Source organism: Pseudophryne corroboree, chromosome 11, assembly GCF_028390025.1.
Source record: "Pseudophryne corroboree isolate aPseCor3 chromosome 11, aPseCor3.hap2, whole genome shotgun sequence".
NCBI lineage: Eukaryota > Metazoa > Chordata > Amphibia > Anura > Myobatrachidae > Pseudophryne > Pseudophryne corroboree.
The window spans coordinates 69,104,571-69,123,466 of NC_086454.1; the positions used below are offsets into that span (position 1 = coordinate 69,104,571).

At 38.3% G+C, this 18,896-nt stretch overlaps 12 non-coding genes across 12 annotated transcripts; all 12 read left to right on the plus strand.

Annotated features, from left to right (window-relative positions):
* Window positions 1-131: 131 nt before the first annotated feature.
* TRNAT-AGU (transfer RNA threonine (anticodon AGU)) lies at window positions 132-205 on the plus strand. The gene has a single exon. It is a non-coding gene; the product is annotated as a tRNA-Thr (tRNA).
* An 847-nt stretch (window positions 206-1,052) lies between these two features.
* Window positions 1,053-1,126, plus strand: TRNAT-AGU (transfer RNA threonine (anticodon AGU)). Its single transcript has one exon. It is a non-coding gene; the product is annotated as a tRNA-Thr (tRNA).
* An 828-nt stretch (window positions 1,127-1,954) lies between these two features.
* On the plus strand, window positions 1,955-2,028 carry TRNAT-AGU (transfer RNA threonine (anticodon AGU)). Its single transcript has one exon. It is a non-coding gene; the product is annotated as a tRNA-Thr (tRNA).
* Window positions 2,029-2,867: 839 nt separating this feature from the next.
* TRNAT-AGU (transfer RNA threonine (anticodon AGU)) lies at window positions 2,868-2,941 on the plus strand. The gene has a single exon. It is a non-coding gene; the product is annotated as a tRNA-Thr (tRNA).
* Window positions 2,942-3,763: 822 nt separating this feature from the next.
* Window positions 3,764-3,837, plus strand: TRNAT-AGU (transfer RNA threonine (anticodon AGU)). The gene has a single exon. It is a non-coding gene; the product is annotated as a tRNA-Thr (tRNA).
* Window positions 3,838-5,579: 1,742 nt separating this feature from the next.
* TRNAT-AGU (transfer RNA threonine (anticodon AGU)) lies at window positions 5,580-5,653 on the plus strand. The gene has a single exon. It is a non-coding gene; the product is annotated as a tRNA-Thr (tRNA).
* An 848-nt stretch (window positions 5,654-6,501) lies between these two features.
* Window positions 6,502-6,575, plus strand: TRNAT-AGU (transfer RNA threonine (anticodon AGU)). Its single transcript has one exon. It is a non-coding gene; the product is annotated as a tRNA-Thr (tRNA).
* Window positions 6,576-7,403: 828 nt separating this feature from the next.
* TRNAT-AGU (transfer RNA threonine (anticodon AGU)) lies at window positions 7,404-7,477 on the plus strand. The gene has a single exon. It is a non-coding gene; the product is annotated as a tRNA-Thr (tRNA).
* Window positions 7,478-8,325: 848 nt separating this feature from the next.
* Window positions 8,326-8,399, plus strand: TRNAT-AGU (transfer RNA threonine (anticodon AGU)). Its single transcript has one exon. It is a non-coding gene; the product is annotated as a tRNA-Thr (tRNA).
* Window positions 8,400-16,861: 8,462 nt separating this feature from the next.
* TRNAT-AGU (transfer RNA threonine (anticodon AGU)) lies at window positions 16,862-16,935 on the plus strand. Its single transcript has one exon. It is a non-coding gene; the product is annotated as a tRNA-Thr (tRNA).
* An 828-nt stretch (window positions 16,936-17,763) lies between these two features.
* On the plus strand, window positions 17,764-17,837 carry TRNAT-AGU (transfer RNA threonine (anticodon AGU)). Its single transcript has one exon. It is a non-coding gene; the product is annotated as a tRNA-Thr (tRNA).
* Window positions 17,838-18,676: 839 nt separating this feature from the next.
* TRNAT-AGU (transfer RNA threonine (anticodon AGU)) lies at window positions 18,677-18,750 on the plus strand. The gene has a single exon. It is a non-coding gene; the product is annotated as a tRNA-Thr (tRNA).
* Window positions 18,751-18,896: the final 146 nt, after the last annotated feature.

Consider the following 18,896-nt stretch of genomic DNA (forward strand, 5'->3'; position numbering starts at 1 on the left):
ATATAACTTACTGTAAGTTTCCAACTGTTTAAAGAATTAATAAAATACTAGTTTCAAAAAATATATAAAAATAATAAAAAATATTATACTTTAGACATATAATTTGTCATTATATGTAAGGCAGTGCAAGTGGTGCTGTGGCTTAGTTGGTTAAAGTGCCTGTCTAGTAAACAGGAGATCCTGAGTTCATATCTCAGCAGTACCTTTGCTTGATACCTTTTTATCACACCAGTATGTAGTTTTTTGTTGATGCATAACAAAATAAGATGTGTAAAACCTTTATCTGCTTTCACTTTGGCACATTTGGTCACCAATGTAAAAAAGTTTAAAGATGCCATCCATGTCAGAAGACGACAAACAACAAAACTTCACCCTATTTCAACATAAGTTAATTTGTAGAAATATGCCTATGTTAAGGTAAATAGATGAATTTTTACAAAATAGCCTTCATCATATTGGGTAAACTGCAAAATTAATTTAGAGTACATTAAAAAGAGAATAACACAGAAAGTGTTAAAATGTCTGTAAAAAGTAAGTTTCCCAAGGTACAGTAATTTGAGAGTCAGTTTAGTCATCATAGCTAGAGAATCATTGACATTTAACCCATATTTATTTCCATAACATCCTTAAAATTGTGTTAGGAAAATACTTCTTGATGAAAAGCTAAACTTCTCTTGAAAAAGCATCAATAAAGCAATAAAGAATGCTAACCATAATTCTGACTTTTTAAAACAGAGTTCTTAATTTTACTACATGTTTTTGTTTTCTGAATATCAAAAATTAATTGACATTTATTCCCATGTAGCATTACTTACAGAGAAATCAATAAAAGTGCTAAAAAAAATTAGAAAATTACTTTGACAAGATATTTTAAGAATGAAGGTGCTGTAAATCATGAATGAAAAGAGAGAACACAACTTTCTATTTATACTCTAAATTTCCACCGGTTTGAAAAATTGATAAAGCAATAGTTATAAGAATATCAAAAATTGTTACCAAATAGCATATCTTAGATATATCATTTTTCTTTGTGAAGCTCCAGGGCATCATGTGGTGCTGTGGCTTAGTTGGTTAAAGCGCCTGTCTAGTAAACAGGAGATCCTGACTTCAAATCTCAGCAGCGCCTTTCATTTATTTTCATCAACTCAGAACATAGTTTGTTGATAATTCATCACAAAAAGACATGTGAATGCTTCAGCAGCCTTTACCCTTTCTCACATGTTCAGTAATATGTACCACATTTCTAGATACAGTCCAAATCAGAAAACACAAAAAAATGCAATATTCCCCTTTTTTAAATATCAGTTATTTTGTAGAAGTAAATTGGTGCCAAGGTAACTAGAAAAGAATTCCAGAAATTGCCAATCATCATGTCTGAGCAATCTCCAGGAACAATATGGTGTCCAGTCAGAGGAAATGTTTAAACAAAAGTCAGTAACAATGTGAGTTTCTCAAGATAAATTGATAGACAATTTAGTCATCAGAGTTTAGGGAGCAATAGAAAATAATGGATTATTTGTTACTTAACATAAACAATATTGTGTTAGGAAAGCAATTCCAGAAATAAATCTTTCCATTTATCGAGCAAGCTTCCAGATAAAATGTTAACAATAATTCTATCATTGAGATCTCATGTTTTCATTTCACGATTACTTTTTAACTGTATGAGTACCAACAATAGACTGACTTTAATTTCCCAGGGATGACTACATTAATAAGAACGCCATAATATCTATTACAATAAAGCATATTAACAAGTGACTTGAACAAACATTGTAAGAATGTAGGGCCTGTATATACAAAATAAAGGAGAAAAAAGCATTATATAACTTACTGTAAGTTTCCAACTGTTTAAAGAATTAATAAAATACTAGTTTCAAAAAATATATAAAAATAATAAAAAATATTATACTTTAGACATATAATTTGTCATTATATGTAAGGCAGTGCAAGTGGTGCTGTGGCTTAGTTGGTTAAAGTGCCTGTCTAGTAAACAGGAGATCCTGAGTTCATATCTCAGCAGTACCTTTGCTTGATACCTTTTTATCACACCAGTATGTAGTTTTTTGTTGATGCATAACAAAATAAGATGTGTAAAACCTTTATCTGCTTTCACTTTGGCACATTTGGTCACCAATGTAAAAAAGTTTAAAGATGCCATCCATGTCAGAAGACGACAAACAACAAAACTTCACCCTATTTCAACATAAGTTAATTTGTAGAAATATGCCTATGTTAAGGTAAATAGATGAATTTTTACAAAATAGCCTTCATCATATTGGGTAAACTGCAAAATTAATTTAGAGTACATTAAAAAGAGAATAACACAGAAAGTGTTAAAATGTCTGTAAAAAGTAAGTTTCCCAAGGTACAGTAATTTGAGAGTCAGTTTAGTCATCATAGCTAGAGAATCATTGACATTTAACGCATATTTATTTCCATAACATCCTTAAAATTGTGTTAGGAAAATACTTCTTGATGAAAAGCTAAACTTCTCTTGAAAAAGCATCAATAAAGAATGCTAACCATAATTCTGACTTTTTAAAACAGAGTTCTTAATTTTACTACATGTTTTTGTTTTCTGAATATCAAAAATTAATTGACATTTATTCCCATGTAGCATTACTTACAGAGAAATCAATAAAAGTGCTAAAAAAAATTAGAAAATTACTTTGACAAGATATTTTAAGAATGAAGGTGCTGTAAATCATGAATGAAAAGAGAGAACACAACTTTCTATTTATACTCTAAATTTCCACCGGTTTGAAAAATTGATAAAGCAATAGTTATAAGAATATCAAAAATTGTTACCAAATAGCATATCTTAGATATATCATTTTTCTTTGTGAAGCTCCAGGGCATCATGTGGTGCTGTGGCTTAGTTGGTTAAAGTGCCTGTCTAGTAAACAGGAGATCCTGAGTTCAAATCTCAGCAGCGCCTTTCATTTATTTTCATCAACTCAGAACATAGTTTGTTGATAATTCATCACAAAAAGACATGTGAATGCTTCAGCAGCCTTTACCCTTTCTCACATGTTCAGTAATATGTACCACATTTCTAGATACAGTCCAAATCAGAAAACACAAAAAATGCAATATTCCCCTTTTTTAATATCAGTTATTTTGTAGAAGTAAATTGATGCCAAGGTAACTAGAAAAGAATTCCAGAAATTGCCAATCATCATGTCTGAGCAATCTCCAGGAACAATATGGTGTCCAGTCAGAGGAAATGTTTGAACAAAAGTCAGTAACAATGTGAGTTTCTCAAGATAAATTGATAGACAATTTAGTCATCAGAGTTTAGGGAGCAATAGAAAATAATGGATTATTTGTTACTTAACATAAACAATATTGTGTTAGGAAAGCAATTCCAGAAATAAATCTTTCCATTTATTGAGCAAGCTTCCAGATAAAATGTTAACAATAATTCTATCATTGAGATCTCATGTTTTCATTTCACGATTACTTTTTAACTGTATGAGTACCAACAATAGACTGACTTTAATTTCCCAGGGATGACTACATTAATAAGAATGCCATAATATCTATTACAATAAAGCATATTAACAAGTGACTTGAACAAACATTGTAAGAATGTTTGTATATACAAAATAAAGGAGAAAAAAGCATTATATAACTTACTGTAAGTTTCCAACTGTTTAAAGAATTAATAAAATACTAGTTTCAAAAAAATATATAAAAATAATAAAAAATATTATACTTTAGACATATAATTTGTCATTATATGTAAGGCAGTGCAAGTGGTGCTGTGGCTTAGTTGGTTAAAGTGCCTGTCTAGTAAACAGGAGATCCTGAGTTCATATCTCAGCAGTACCTTTGCTTGATACCTTTTTATCACACCAGTATGTAGTTTTTTGTTGATGCATAACAAAATAAGATGTGTAAAACCTTTATCTGCTTTCACTTTGGCACATTTGGTCACCAATGTAAAAAAGTTTAAAGATGCCATCCATGTCAGAAGACGACAAACAACAAAACTTCACCCTATTTCAACATAAGTTAATTTGTAGAAATATGCCTATGTTAAGGTAAATAGATGAATTTTTACAAAATAGCCTTCATCATATTGGGTAAACTGCAAAATTAATTTAGAGTACATTAAAAAGAGAATAACACAGAAAGTGTTAAAATGTCTGTAAAAAAGTAAGTTTCCCAAGGTACAGTAATTTGAGAGTCAGTTTAGTCATCATAGCTAGAGAATCATTGACATTTAACCCATATTTATTTCTATAACATCCTTAAAATTGTGTTAGGAAAATACTTCTTGATGAAAAGCTAAACTTCTCTTGAAAAAGCATCAATAAAGAATGCTAACCATAATTCTGACTTTTTAAAACAGAGTTCTTAATTTTACTACATGTTTTTGTTTTCTGAATATCAAAAATTAATTGACATTTATTCCCATGCAGCATTACTTACAGAGAAATCAATAAAAGTGCTAAAAAAATTTAGAAAATTACTTTGACAAGATATTTTAAGAATGAAGGTGCTGTAAATCATGAATGAAAAGAGAGAACACAACTTTCTATTTATACTCTAAATTTCCACCGGTTTGAAAAATTGATAAAGCAATAGTTATAAGAATAGCAAAAATTGTTACCAAATAGCATATCTTAGATATATCATTTTTCTTTGTGAAGCTCCAGGGCATCATGTGGTGCTGTGGCATAGTTGGTTAAAGCGCCTGTCTAGTAAACAGGAGATCCTGACTTCAAATCTCAGCAGCGCTTTTCATTTATTTTCATCAACTCAGAACATAGTTTGTTGATAATTCATCACAAAAAGACATGTGAATGCTTCAGCAGCCTTTACCCTTTCTCACATGTTCAGTAATATGTACCACATTTCTAGATACAGTCCAAATCAGAAAACACAAAAAATGCAATATTCCCCTTTTTTTAATATCAGTTATTTTGTAGAAGTAAATTGATGCCAAGGTAACTAGAAAAGAATTCCAGAAATTGCCAATCATCATGTCTGAGCAATCTCCAGGAACAATATGGTGTCCAGTCAGAGGAAATGTTTAAACAAAAGTCAGTAACAATGTGAGTTTCTCAAGATAAATTGATAGACAATTTAGTCATCAGAGTTTAGGGAGCAATAGAAAATAATGGATTATTTGTTACTTAACATAAACAATATTGTGTTAGGAAAGCAATTCCAGAAATAAATCTTTCCATTTATTGAGCAAGCTTCCAGATAAAATGTTAACAATAATTCTATCATTGAGATCTCATGTTTTCATTTCACGATTACTTTTTAACTGTATGAGTACCAACAATAGACTGACTTTAATTTCCCAGGGATGACTACATTAATAAGAACGCCATAATATCTATTACAATAAAGCATATTAACAAGTGACTTGAACAAACATTGTAAGAATGTAGGGCCTGTATATACAAAATAAAGGAGAAAAAAGCATTATATAACTTACTGTAAGTTTCCAACTGTTTAAAGAATTAATAAAATACTAGTTTCAAAGAAATATATAAAAATAATAAAAAATATTATACTTTAGACATATAATTTGTCATTATATGTAAGGCAGTGCAAGTGGTGCTGTGGCTTAGTTGGTTAAAGTGCCTGTCTAGTAAACAGGAGATCCTGAGTTCATATCTCAGCAGTACCTTTGCTTGATACCTTTTTATCACACCAGTATGTAGTTTTTTGTTGATGCATAACAAAATAAGATGTGTAAAACCTTTATCTGCTTTCACTTTGGCACATTTGGTCACCAATGTAAAAAAGTTTAAAGATGCCATCCATGTCAGAAGACGACAAACAACAAAACTTCACCCTATTTCAACATAAGTTAATTTGTAGAAATATGCCTATGTTAAGGTAAATAGATGAATTTTTACAAAATAGCCTTCATCATATTGGGTAAACTGCAAAATTAATTTAGAGTACATTAAAAAGAGAATAACACAGAAAGTGTTAAAATGTCTGTAAAAAAGTAAGTTTCCCAAGGTACAGTAATTTGAGAGTCAGTTTAGTCATCATAGCTAGAGAATCATTGACATTTAACCCATATTTATTTCCATAACATCCTTAAAATTGTGTTAGGAAAATACTTCTTGATGAAAAGCTAAACTTCTCTTGAAAAAGCATCAATAAAGCAATAAAGAATGCTAACCATAATTCTGACTTTTTAAAACAGAGTTCTTAATTTTACTACATGTTTTTGTTTTCTGAATATCAAAAATTAATTGACATTTATTCCCATGTAGCATTACTTACAGAGAAATCAATAAAAGTGCTAAAAAAAATTAGAAAATTACTTTGACAAGATATTTTAAGAATGAAGGTGCTGTAAATCATGAATGAAAAGAGAGAACACAACTTTCTATTTATACTCTAAATTTCCACCGGTTTGAAAAATTGATAAAGCAATAGTTATAAGAATATCAAAAATTGTTACCAAATAGCATATCTTAGATATATCATTTTTCTTTGTGAAGCTCCAGGGCATCATGTGGTGCTGTGGCTTAGTTGGTTAAAGCGCCTGTCTAGTAAACAGGAGATCCTGACTTCAAATCTCAGCAGCGCCTTTCATTTATTTTCATCAACTCAGAACATAGTTTGTTGATAATTCATCACAAAAAGACATGTGAATGCTTCAGCAGCCTTTACCCTTTCTCACATGTTCAGTAATATGTACCACATTTCTAGATACAGTCCAAATCAGAAAACACAAAAAAATGCAATATTCCCCTTTTTTAAATATCAGTTATTTTGTAGAAGTAAATTGGTGCCAAGGTAACTAGAAAAGAATTCCAGAAATTGCCAATCATCATGTCTGAGCAATCTCCAGGAACAATATGGTGTCCAGTCAGAGGAAATGTTTAAACAAAAGTCAGTAACAATGTGAGTTTCTCAAGATAAATTGATAGACAATTTAGTCATCAGAGTTTAGGGAGCAATAGAAAATAATGGATTATTTGTTACTTAACATAAACAATATTGTGTTAGGAAAGCAATTCCAGAAATAAATCTTTCCATTTATCGAGCAAGCTTCCAGATAAAATGTTAACAATAATTCTATCATTGAGATCTCATGTTTTCATTTCACGATTACTTTTTAACTGTATGAGTACCAACAATAGACTGACTTTAATTTCCCAGGGATTACTACATTAATAAGAACGCCATAATATCTATTACAATAAAGCATATTAACAAGTGACTTGAACAAACATTGTAAGAATGTAGGGCCTGTATATACAAAATAAAGGAGAAAAAAGCATTATATAACTTACTGTAAGTTTCCAACTGTTTAAAGAATTAATAAAATACTAGTTTCAAAAAATATATAAAAATAATAAAAAATATTATACTTTAGACATATAATTTGTCATTATATGTAAGGCAGTGCAAGTGGTGCTGTGGCTTAGTTGGTTAAAGTGCCTGTCTAGTAAACAGGAGATCCTGAGTTCATATCTCAGCAGTACCTTTGCTTGATACCTTTTTATCACACCAGTATGTAGTTTTTTGTTGATGCATAACAAAATAAGATGTGTAAAACCTTTATCTGCTTTCACTTTGGCACATTTGGTCACCAATGTAAAAAAGTTTAAAGATGCCATCCATGTCAGAAGACGACAAACAACAAAACTTCACCCTATTTCAACATAAGTTAATTTGTAGAAATATGCCTATGTTAAGGTAAATAGATGAATTTTTACAAAATAGCCTTCATCATATTGGGTAAACTGCAAAATTAATTTAGAGTACATTAAAAAGAGAATAACACAGAAAGTGTTAAAATGTCTGTAAAAAAGTAAGTTTCCCAAGGTACAGTAATTTGAGAGTCAGTTTAGTCATCATAGCTAGAGAATCATTGACATTTAACCCATATTTATTTCCATAACATCCTTAAAATTGTGTTAGGAAAATACTTCTTGATGAAAAGCTAAACTTCTCTTGAAAAAGCATCAATAAAGCAATAAAGAATGCTAACCATAATTCTGACTTTTTAAAACAGAGTTCTTAATTTTACTACATGTTTTTGTTTTCTGAATATCAAAAATTAATTGACATTTATTCCCATGTAGCATTACTTACAGAGAAATCAATAAAAGTGCTAAAAAAATGTAGAAAATTACTTTGACAAGATATTTTAAGAATGAAGGTGCTGTAAATCATGAATGAAAAGAGAGAACACAACTTTCTATTTATACTCTAAATTTCCACCGGTTTGAAAAATTGATAAAGCAATAGTTATAAGAATATCAAAAATTGTTACCAAATAGCATATCTTAGATATATCATATTTCTTTGTGAAGCTCCAGGGCATCATGTGGTGCTGTGGCTTAGTTGGTTAAAGCGCCTGTCTAGTAAACAGGAGATCCTGACTTCAAATCTCAGCAGCGCTTTTCATTTATTTTCATCAACTCAGAACATAGTTTGTTGATAATTCATCACAAAAAGACATGTGAATGCTTCAGCAGCCTTTACCCTTTCTCACATGTTCAGTAATATGTACCACATTTCTAGATACAGTCCAAATCAGAAAACACAAAAAATGCAATATTCCCCTTTTTTAATATCAGTTATTTTGTAGAAGTAAATTGATGCCAAGGTAACTAGAAAAGAATTCCAGAAATTGCCAATCATCATGTCTGAGCAATCTCCAGGAACAATATGGTGTCCAGTCAGAGGAAATGTTTAAACAAAAGTCAGTAACAATGTGAGTTTCTTGAGATAAATTGATAGACAATTTAGTCATCAGAGTTTAGGGAGCAATAGAAAATAATGGATTATTTGTTACTTAACATAAACAATATTGTGTTAGGAAAGCAATTCCAGAAATAAATCTTTCCATTTATTGAGCAAGCTTCCAGATAAAATGTTAACAATAATTCTATCATTGAGATCTCATGTTTTCATTTCACGATTACTTTTTAACTGTATGAGTACCAACAATAGACTGACTTTAATTTCCCAGGGATGACTACATTAATAAGAACGCCATAATATCTATTACAATAAAGCATATTAACAAGTGACTTGAACAAACATTGTAAGAATGTAAGGCCTGTATATACAAAATAAAGGAGAAAAAAGCATTATATAACTTACTGTAAGTTTCCAACTGTTTAAAGAATTAATAAAATACTAGTTTCAAAAAATATATAAAAATAATAAAAAATATTATACTTTAGACATATAATTTGTCATTATATGTAAGGCAGTGCAAGTGGTGCTGTGGCTTAGTTGGTTAAAGTGCCTGTCTAGTAAATGTCACGAACCTCGGGCAGCGGCGACCGCGCTTGTCCCTGCGGGTGGCCTGGTCTGCCCGGCGCCTCTCTTCCCCTGTCAGTCTCCGGCTTCAGCGGCGGGTCGGCGCTGCTCTCCGGCGGCTTCCCGGAAGCAAGGGCGCCGCCATCACAAGCAAGGGCAAGGAGGCGGAGCAGGTCTGACGTCACCTGCCTGCTCCGCCAATCAGGCTAGGGCGGGGAATTTAAAATCAGATACCAGGCAGAGATCCGATGCCTGAGTATCTTCGTTTCTCCTGTGGAAGCTATGATCCAGAGCTCCCTCGTCCCTGCAAGCATCCTGTGCTTCCAAGCATCCTGTCCCTGCAAGCATCCTGTGCTTCCAAGCATCCTGTCCCTGCAAGCATCCTGTGCTTCCAAGCATCCTGTCCCTGCAAGCATCCTGTGCTTCCAAGCACCCTGTCCCTGCAAGCATCCTGTGCTTCCAAGCATCCTGTGCCTACAAGCAACCTGTGCTTCCAAGCATCCTGTGCCTACAAGCAACCTGTGCTTCCAAGCATCCTGTGCCTCCAAGCACCTCCGTGCCTCCAAGCACCTCCGTGCCTCCAAGCACCTCCGTGCCTCCAAGCACCTCCGTGCCTCCAAGCACCTCGTGCCTCCAAGCACCTCGTGCCTCCAAGCACCTCCGCGCCTCAAGCACCTCCGTGCCTCCAGTTACCTCCGTGCCTCCAGTTACCTCCGTGCCTCCAGTTACCTCCGTGCCTCCAAGCACCTCCGTGCCTCCAAGCACCTCGTGCCTCCAAGCACCCCGTGCCTCCAAGCACCTCCGCGCCTCAAAGCACCTCCGTGCCTCCAGTTACCTCCGTGTCTCCAAGCACCTCGTGCCTCCAAGCACCTCGTCCCTCCAAACACCTCGGTGTCTCCAAACACCTCCGTGCCTCCAAGCACCTCCGTGCCTCCAAACACCTCCGTGCCTCCAAGGGTCTCCCAGCACTCCCTGTACTCCCAGTACCTCAGTGCCTTCAATACCACAGTGTCTCCAATATCTCAGTACCCCAGCCTTCATTATTTCTACAAGTCTTGTCTTACAGGAGACCTACAAGAATTCCTCTGGGCCTCCCGCCTGCCGTCTTAGTTCTGCATGAGGAAGACCTACATCCGGCCATCTCTACTACGACCCAGTGGCGGTTCCTCTTCCCGGTCATCGGAAGAAGCCCCGAGTCCACAACACTCCCAAACCAGGTCAGTGATAGTATACTCAGGCCTCATGGACTCGGGGGATCGGAACACGGACTCTAGTGCCATCCAGAACCTGGCTTCTCGAGTGCAAAGTCAGGAAGCAGCACAAGGTCAGGTGATGCAGTACCTCCAGCAGTTGTCCGGGCGTCTGGATCAGATTCAGGCGTCTCTGGCCTCAGTAATTCCGGCTCCTGTTCCAGCAGTCGCACCAGTTGCCGTTGCCAGCAATGTTCAACCATCGGCCGGTGTCACTCCACGCCTTCAGTTGCCTACTCCGTCCCGCTATAATGGGAATCCCAAAAATTGTCGTGGTTTCTTGAACCAGTGCGAGGTACATTTCGAGCTACTTGCACACAACTTTCCTACAGACCGGTCCAAGGTAGCATATATTATTTCTCTGTTGGAAGGTTCTGCTTTGGATTGGGTGTCTCCATTATGGGAACGATCTGATCCCATGGTTTCCAACTACACCAACTTCATCTCGTCCTTTCGAAGGATTTTCGACGAGCCCGGCAGAATGACCACTGCTTCTTCCGATTTGCTCCGTGTTCGGCAGGGCGCCCGTTCCGTGGGCCAGTACGTGGTTCATTTCCAGACCATTGCTTCCGAACTACGCTGGAATAATGATGCCCTGAGAGCTGCCTTCTGGAACGGTCTTTCCGACCGGCTGAAAGACGAGCTGGTTACTAGAGATCTGCCGGATCCATTAGAAGATTTGATTTCCCTTTGCGTCAAGGTGGATCTTCGGATGCAGGAGCGTGGAAGAGAACGTAACCGTTCGGATCGTTCCAGGTTCCGGAATCCTACTCCTAGGCCGGTGGCCTCACCTAGCTCAGATGAGCCCATGCAAATTAACCGCTCCCGACTGTCTCCGGAAGAACGACAGCGTCGTCGTGAGGGTAAACTCTGCCTTTACTGTGGAGCCGCAGATCATTTTCTTAAATCTTGTAAAGTCCGTCCGGGAAACGGGCAGACCTAGCTTGTTCCGGAGGAGTCAAGCTGGGAGTTACGACAAAAGCTTCTCCAACTTCGGACTGCTTGCTTCCAGTAACTCTAGTCTCCAATTTAGTCTCCAGGTCTTGTGAAGCCCTATTGGATTCCGGAGCTGCAGGGAACTTCGTTTCTTCCTTCTGTGCCCAAAGTTTGGGTTTAAAGTTACGGCCTATCGAGCGGCCAATTTCACTGACGGCTATCAACGGGACTAGAATTTCCAAAGGTCTCATAATGTGGCGCACGGGGCCAGTTAAGCTGCGGGTCGGGGCTCTACATCAGGAAGATTTGGAACTCTTGGTAATCCCAGAAATGCCCCATGATCTGGTTCTTGGAATGCCTTGGCTGAAAAGTCATAACCCCCACATCGATTGGAAGTCGTCACAAATTCTGTCCTGGAGTTCCTTTTGTCACACTAATTGTCTTACTCCTGTTTGTCCGCTCCGTGTTACCTCCAAAACGGATGAAGAGCACATTCCGGAGGCATATCAAGGGTACAAGGACGTATTTTCGGAACAAGCTGCTGACCTGTTACCACCTCACAGGCCTTGGGACTGCCCTATTGACCTTGTCCCAGGGAAGACGCCACCTCGTGGTCGCACATATCCTCTGTCTCTTCCCGAGACTCAAGCCATGTCGGAGTATATTAAGTCCAATATGCTCAAGGGATTCATTCGCCCCTCTTCCTCCCCTGCTGGTGCAGGCTTCTTTTTCGTGAAGAAAAAGGACGGGGGGTTGAGACCATGCATCGACTACCGCGGCCTAAACGACATTACTATTAAGAATAAATACCCCTTGCCACTAATCACAGAGTTATTTGATAGGGTTCGTGGTGCCCGCATTTTTTCAAAACTCGACTTGAGAGGAGCTTATAATCTTATACGCATCCGAGAGGGGGATGAATGGAAGACTGCCTTTAATACCCGAGATGGGCATTACGAATACTTGGTGATGCCGTTTGGTCTTAGTAATGCTCCCGCGGTTTTCCAGGGATTCGTCAACGAAATCTTTCGTGATATGCTGTATCAGAGCGTTGTGGTATATCTGGACGACATACTGATTTTTTCCAAGAATCTTGTCGAACACAGGACTCAAGTCAAAGAGGTGCTACACCGTTTACAAGAGAATCATCTCTACGCCAAGCTTTCCAAATGTACCTTTGAAGTAACATCTATTCCGTTCCTCGGTTATGTCATCTCGGGGACGGAGCTTCGCATGGATCCGGAAAAGTTGTCGGCCATTCGTGATTGGACTCAGCCTCTTTCCCTGAAAGCAATACAAAGGTTCCTGGGCTTTGCGAACTACTACAGGAAATTCATTAAAGGTTTCTCCACCATTGTTGCACCCATTACTGCCCTGACGAGAAAGGGTTCTAATCCTAGTTTGTGGCCTCCGGAAGCCATTGTAGCTTTTTCTCGCTTAAAGTTAGCTTTCACGACGGCTCCAGTTCTCCAACAACCAAATTTCGAGGAACCCTTCTTCTTAGAAGTTGATGCATCTTCAGTCGGGGTGGGGGCTGTCCTCTCCCAGCATTCCTCTGATAAGAAATTACATCCGTGTGGCTTCCACTCTCGTAAATTCTCTCCAGCCGAACGAAATTACTCTATTGGAGACCAGGAACTCTTGGCAATCAAATCTGCCTTGGAAGAATGGAGATATCTTCTAGAAGGGGCTAAACATGTGTTTACCATCTACACGGATCACAAGAATTTACTGTACATCAAATCCGCACAATGTTTGAATCCTCGCCAGGCGAGATGGGCACTTTTCTTTTCCCGATTCTCGTTCATTATCAAGTACCGTGCCGGGACTCTCAATATTAAAGCAGATGCGCTTTCCCGTTCACAGGTTCCCACAGACGAGGATGAACCTCCGGAGCGGGGTTTAATTCTGAATCCAGTTTCTGTCTCTGCTGCTTTAACTACTCCAGCTCCTCCTCCTGGAAGAATGTCCGTACCAGCTAGATTCCGCCCAGGAATACTACGGTGGGTCCATAACTCCAAGTTTTCCGGTCATCCCGGCGCTCAGAAGATGTACAAGTTTCTGCAAAGGTCTTACTGGTGGAACACCATGAGGAAGGATGTACAAGATTGCGTTAATTCATGTCCCCAATGTACACAACATAAATCTCCTCGTCTGCCTCCTGCAGGGTTACTTCGTCCTCTGCCTATCCCTGTGAGACCCTGGACTCACATTTCCATGGACTTCATCACTGACTTGCCCTGTTCCAAGGGTTGCAACACCGTTTGGGTTATCGTTGACCGTTTTTCGAAGATGGCACACTTTGTGCCCTTGACTGGTCTTCCGACAGCACCGAAACTGGCTCTATTGTTTATCCGAGAACATTTTCGTTTGCATGGGTTGCCACAAGAGATTGTTTCTGACCGTGGAGTACAGTTCACCGCCAGGTTTTGGAAAGCCCTTTGTTCAACTCTACACATTAAACTTAAGTTTTCGTCGGCTTATCATCCCCAAACAAATGGACAAACGGAACGAGTCAATCAAGATCTAGAGACTTTTCTTCGGTTGTATCTCTCTCCTTCACAGGACAACTGGGTGGAGTTGTTGCCTTGGGCGGAGTTTGCCCATAACCATTTGTTTCATTCTTCCACTGGGGAATCACCATTTTTCGTCAACTACGGGTTCCATCCCCGTGTTCCGGAATTTCCAAGCCTTCCGATAATAGAGGTTCCTGCTGTAGCGTCCACTCTACGACACTTTGGACAAATTTGGAGAAAGGTTCATGCTAATCTTAAGCAGGTTTCTGTTCGGTACAAGTTCTTTGCAGATAAGAAACGGCAAGCCGCACCTCAATATAAAGTTGGGGACAGGGTATGGCTGTCCACACGGAATCTCCGGTTGAAGGTGCCCACCATGAAATTCGCTCCAAGGTTCATCGGTCCTTACCCTGTGCTACAAGTCTTAAATCCTGTGGTCTGTAAACTGGGTTTGCCTGCCCATCTTCGCATACCTAACGCCTTCCATGTTTCTCTACTCCGTCCCCTCATACTGAATCGATTCCACTCAGCACTCCCAAGGCCAACGTCCGTAGTGGCAGAAGCTGGAGCGGAGTTTGAAATCAAAGCTATTCTGGACTCTCGTTATCTTCATAAAAAATTACAGTACTTGGTGGACTGGAAGGGTTATGGACCTGAGGAGAGAAGTTGGATTGGGGCTACTGAAGTAACGGCTCCTCGTCTGATTCGGATCTTCCACTCCAGACATCCGACTAAGCCCGGGAAGTGTCCAGGGGCCACTCCTGGAGGAGGGGGTACTGTCACGAACCTCGGGCAGCGGCGACCGCGCTTGTCCCTGCGGGTGGCCTGGTCTGCCCGGCGCCTCTCTTCCCCTGTCAGTCTCCGGCTTCAGCGGCGGGTCGGCGCTGCTCTCCGGCGGCTTCCCGGAAGCAAGGGCGCCGCCATCACAAGCAAGGGCAAGGAGGCGGAGCAGGTCTGACGTCACCTGCCTGCTCCGCCAATCAGGCTAGGGCGGGGAATTTAAAATCAGATACCAGGCAGAGATCCGATGCCTGAGTATCTTCGTTTCTCCTGTGGAAGCTATGATCCAGAGCTCCCTCGTCCCTGCAAGCATCCTGTGCTTCCAAGCATCCTGTCCCTGCAAGCATCCTGTGCTTCCAAGCATCCTGTCCCTGCAAGCATCCTGTGCTTCCAAGCATCCTGTCCCTGCAAGCATCCTGTGCTTCCAAGCACCCTGTCCCTGCAAGCATCCTGTGCTTCCAAGCATCCTGTGCCTACAAGCAACCTGTGCTTCCAAGCATCCTGTGCCTACAAGCAACCTGTGCTTCCAAGCATCCTGTGCCTCCAAGCACCTCCGTGCCTCCAAGCACCTCCGTGCCTCCAAGCACCTCCGTGCCTCCAAGCACCTCCGTGCCTCCAAGCACCTCGTGCCTCCAAGCACCTCGTGCCTCCAAGCACCTCCGCGCCTCAAGCACCTCCGTGCCTCCAGTTACCTCCGTGCCTCCAGTTACCTCCGTGCCTCCAGTTACCTCCGTGCCTCCAAGCACCTCCGTGCCTCCAAGCACCTCGTGCCTCCAAGCACCCCGTGCCTCCAAGCACCTCCGCGCCTCAAAGCACCTCCGTGCCTCCAGTTACCTCCGTGTCTCCAAGCACCTCGTGCCTCCAAGCACCTCGTCCCTCCAAACACCTCGGTGTCTCCAAACACCTCCGTGCCTCCAAGCACCTCCGTGCCTCCAAACACCTCCGTGCCTCCAAGGGTCTCCCAGCACTCCCTGTACTCCCAGTACCTCAGTGCCTTCAATACCACAGTGTCTCCAATATCTCAGTACCCCAGCCTTCATTATTTCTACAAGTCTTGTCTTACAGGAGACCTACAAGAATTCCTCTGGGCCTCCCGCCTGCCGTCTTAGTTCTGCATGAGGAAGACCTACATCCGGCCATCTCTACTACGACCCAGTGGCGGTTCCTCTTCCCGGTCATCGGAAGAAGCCCCGAGTCCACAACACTCCCAAACCAGGTCAGTGATAGTAAACAGGAGATCCTGAGTTCATATCTCAGCAGTACCTTTGCTTGATACCTTTTTATCACACCAGTATGTAGTTTTTTGTTGATGCATAACAAAATAAGATGTGTAAAACCTTTATCTGCTTTCACTTTGGCACATTTGGTCACCAATGTAAAAAAGTTTAAAGATGCCATCCATGTCAGAAGACGACAAACAACAAAACTTCACCCTATTTCAACATAAGTTAATTTGTAGAAATATGCCTATGTTAAGGTAAATAGATGAATTTTTACAAAATAGCCTTCATCATATTGGGTAAACTGCAAAATTAATTTAGAGTACATTAAAAAGAGAATAACACAGAAAGTGTTAAAATGTCTGTAAAAAGTAAGTTTCCCAAGGTACAGTAATTTGAGAGTCAGTTTAGTCATCATAGCTAGAGAATCATTGACATTTAACCCATATTTATTTCCATAACATCCTTAAAATTGTGTTAGGAAAATACTTCTTGATGAAAAGCTAAACTTCTCTTGAAAAAGCATCAATAAAGCAATAAAGAATGCTAACCATAATTCTGACTTTTTAAAACAGAGTTCTTAATTTTACTACATGTTTTTGTTTTCTGAATATCAAAAATTAATTGACATTTATTCCCATGTAGCATTACTTACAGAGAAATCAATAAAAGTGCTAAAAAAAATTAGAAAATTACTTTGACAAGATATTTTAAGAATGAAGGTGCTGTAAATCATGAATGAAAAGAGAGAACACAACTTTCTATTTATACTCTAAATTTCCACCGGTTTGAAAAATTGATAAAGCAATAGTTATAAGAATATCAAAAATTGTTACCAAATAGCATATCTTAGATATATCATTTTTCTTTGTGAAGCTCCAGGGCATCATGTGGTGCTGTGGCTTAGTTGGTTAAAGCGCCTGTCTAGTAAACAGGAGATCCTGACTTCAAATCTCAGCAGCGCCTTTCATTTATTTTCATCAACTCAGAACATAGTTTGTTGATAATTCATCACAAAAAGACATGTGAATGCTTCAGCAGCCTTTACCCTTTCTCACATGTTCAGTAATATGTACCACATTTCTAGATACAGTCCAAATCAGAAAACACAAAAAAATGCAATATTCCCCTTTTTTAAATATCAGTTATTTTGTAGAAGTAAATTGGTGCCAAGGTAACTAGAAAAGAATTCCAGAAATTGCCAATCATCATGTCTGAGCAATCTCCAGGAACAATATGGTGTCCAGTCAGAGGAAATGTTTAAACAAAAGTCAGTAACAATGTGAGTTTCTCAAGATAAATTGATAGACAATTTAGTCATCAGAGTTTAGGGAGCAATAGAAAATAATGGATTATTTGTTACTTAACATAAACAATATTGTGTTAGGAAAGCAATTCCAGAAATAAATCTTTCCATTTATCGAGCAAGCTTCCAGATAAAATGTTAACAATAATTCTATCATTGAGATCTCATGTTTTCATTTCACGATTACTTTTTAACTGTATGAGTACCAACAATAGACTGACTTTAATTTCCCAGGGATTACTACATTAATAAGAACGCCATAATATCTATTACAATAAAGCATATTAACAAGTGACTTGAACAAACATTGTAAGAATGTAGGGCCTGTATATACAAAATAAAGGAGAAAAAAGCATTATATAACTTACTGTAAGTTTCCAACTGTTTAAAGAATTAATAAAATACTAGTTTCAAAAAATATATAAAAATAATAAAAAATATTATACTTTAGACATATAATTTGTCATTATATGTAAGGCAGTGCAAGTGGTGCTGTGGCTTAGTTGGTTAAAGTGCCTGTCTAGTAAACAGGAGATCCTGAGTTCATATCTCAGCAGTACCTTTGCTTGATACCTTTTTATCACACCAGTATGTAGTTTTTTGTTGATGCATAACAAAATAAGATGTGTAAAACCTTTATCTGCTTTCACTTTGGCACATTTGGTCACCAATGTAAAAAAGTTTAAAGATGCCATCCATGTCAGAAGACGACAAACAACAAAACTTCACCCTATTTCAACATAAGTTAATTTGTAGAAATATGCCTATGTTAAGGTAAATAGATGAATTTTTACAAAATAGCCTTCATCATATTGGGTAAACTGCAAAATTAATTTAGAGTACATTAAAAAGAGAATAACACAGAAAGTGTTAAAATGTCTGTAAAAAGTAAGTTTCCCAAGGTACAGTAATTTGAGAGTCAGTTTAGTCATCATAGCTAGAGAATCATTGACATTTAACCCATATTTATTTCCATAACATCCTTAAAATTGTGTTAGGAAAATACTTCTTGATGAAAAGCTAAACTTCTCTTGAAAAAGCATCAATAAAGAATGCTAACCATAATTCTGACTTTTTAAAACAGAGTTCTTAATTTTACTACATGTTTTTGTTTTCTGAATATCAAAAATTAATTGACATTTATTCCCATGTAGCATTACTTACAGAGAAATCAATAAAAGTGCTAAAAAAAATTAGAAAATTACTTTGACAAGATATTTTAAGAATGAAGGTGCTGTAAATCATGAATGAAAAGAGAGAACACAACTTTCTATTTATACTCTAAATTTCCACCGGTTTGAAAAATTGATAAAGCAATAGTTATAAGAATATCAAAAATTGTTACCAAATAGCATATCTTAGATATATCATTTTTCTTTGTGAAGCTCCAGGGCATCATGTGGTGCTGTGGCTTAGTTGGTTAAAGTGCCTGTCTAGTAAACAGGAGATCCTGAGTTCAAATCTCAGCAGCGCCTTTCATTTATTTTCATCAACTCAGAACATAGTTTGTTGATAATTCATCACAAAAAGACATGTGAATGCTTCAGCAGCCTTTACCCTTTCTCACATGTTCAGTAATATGTACCACATTTCTAGATACAGTCCAAATCAGAAAACACAA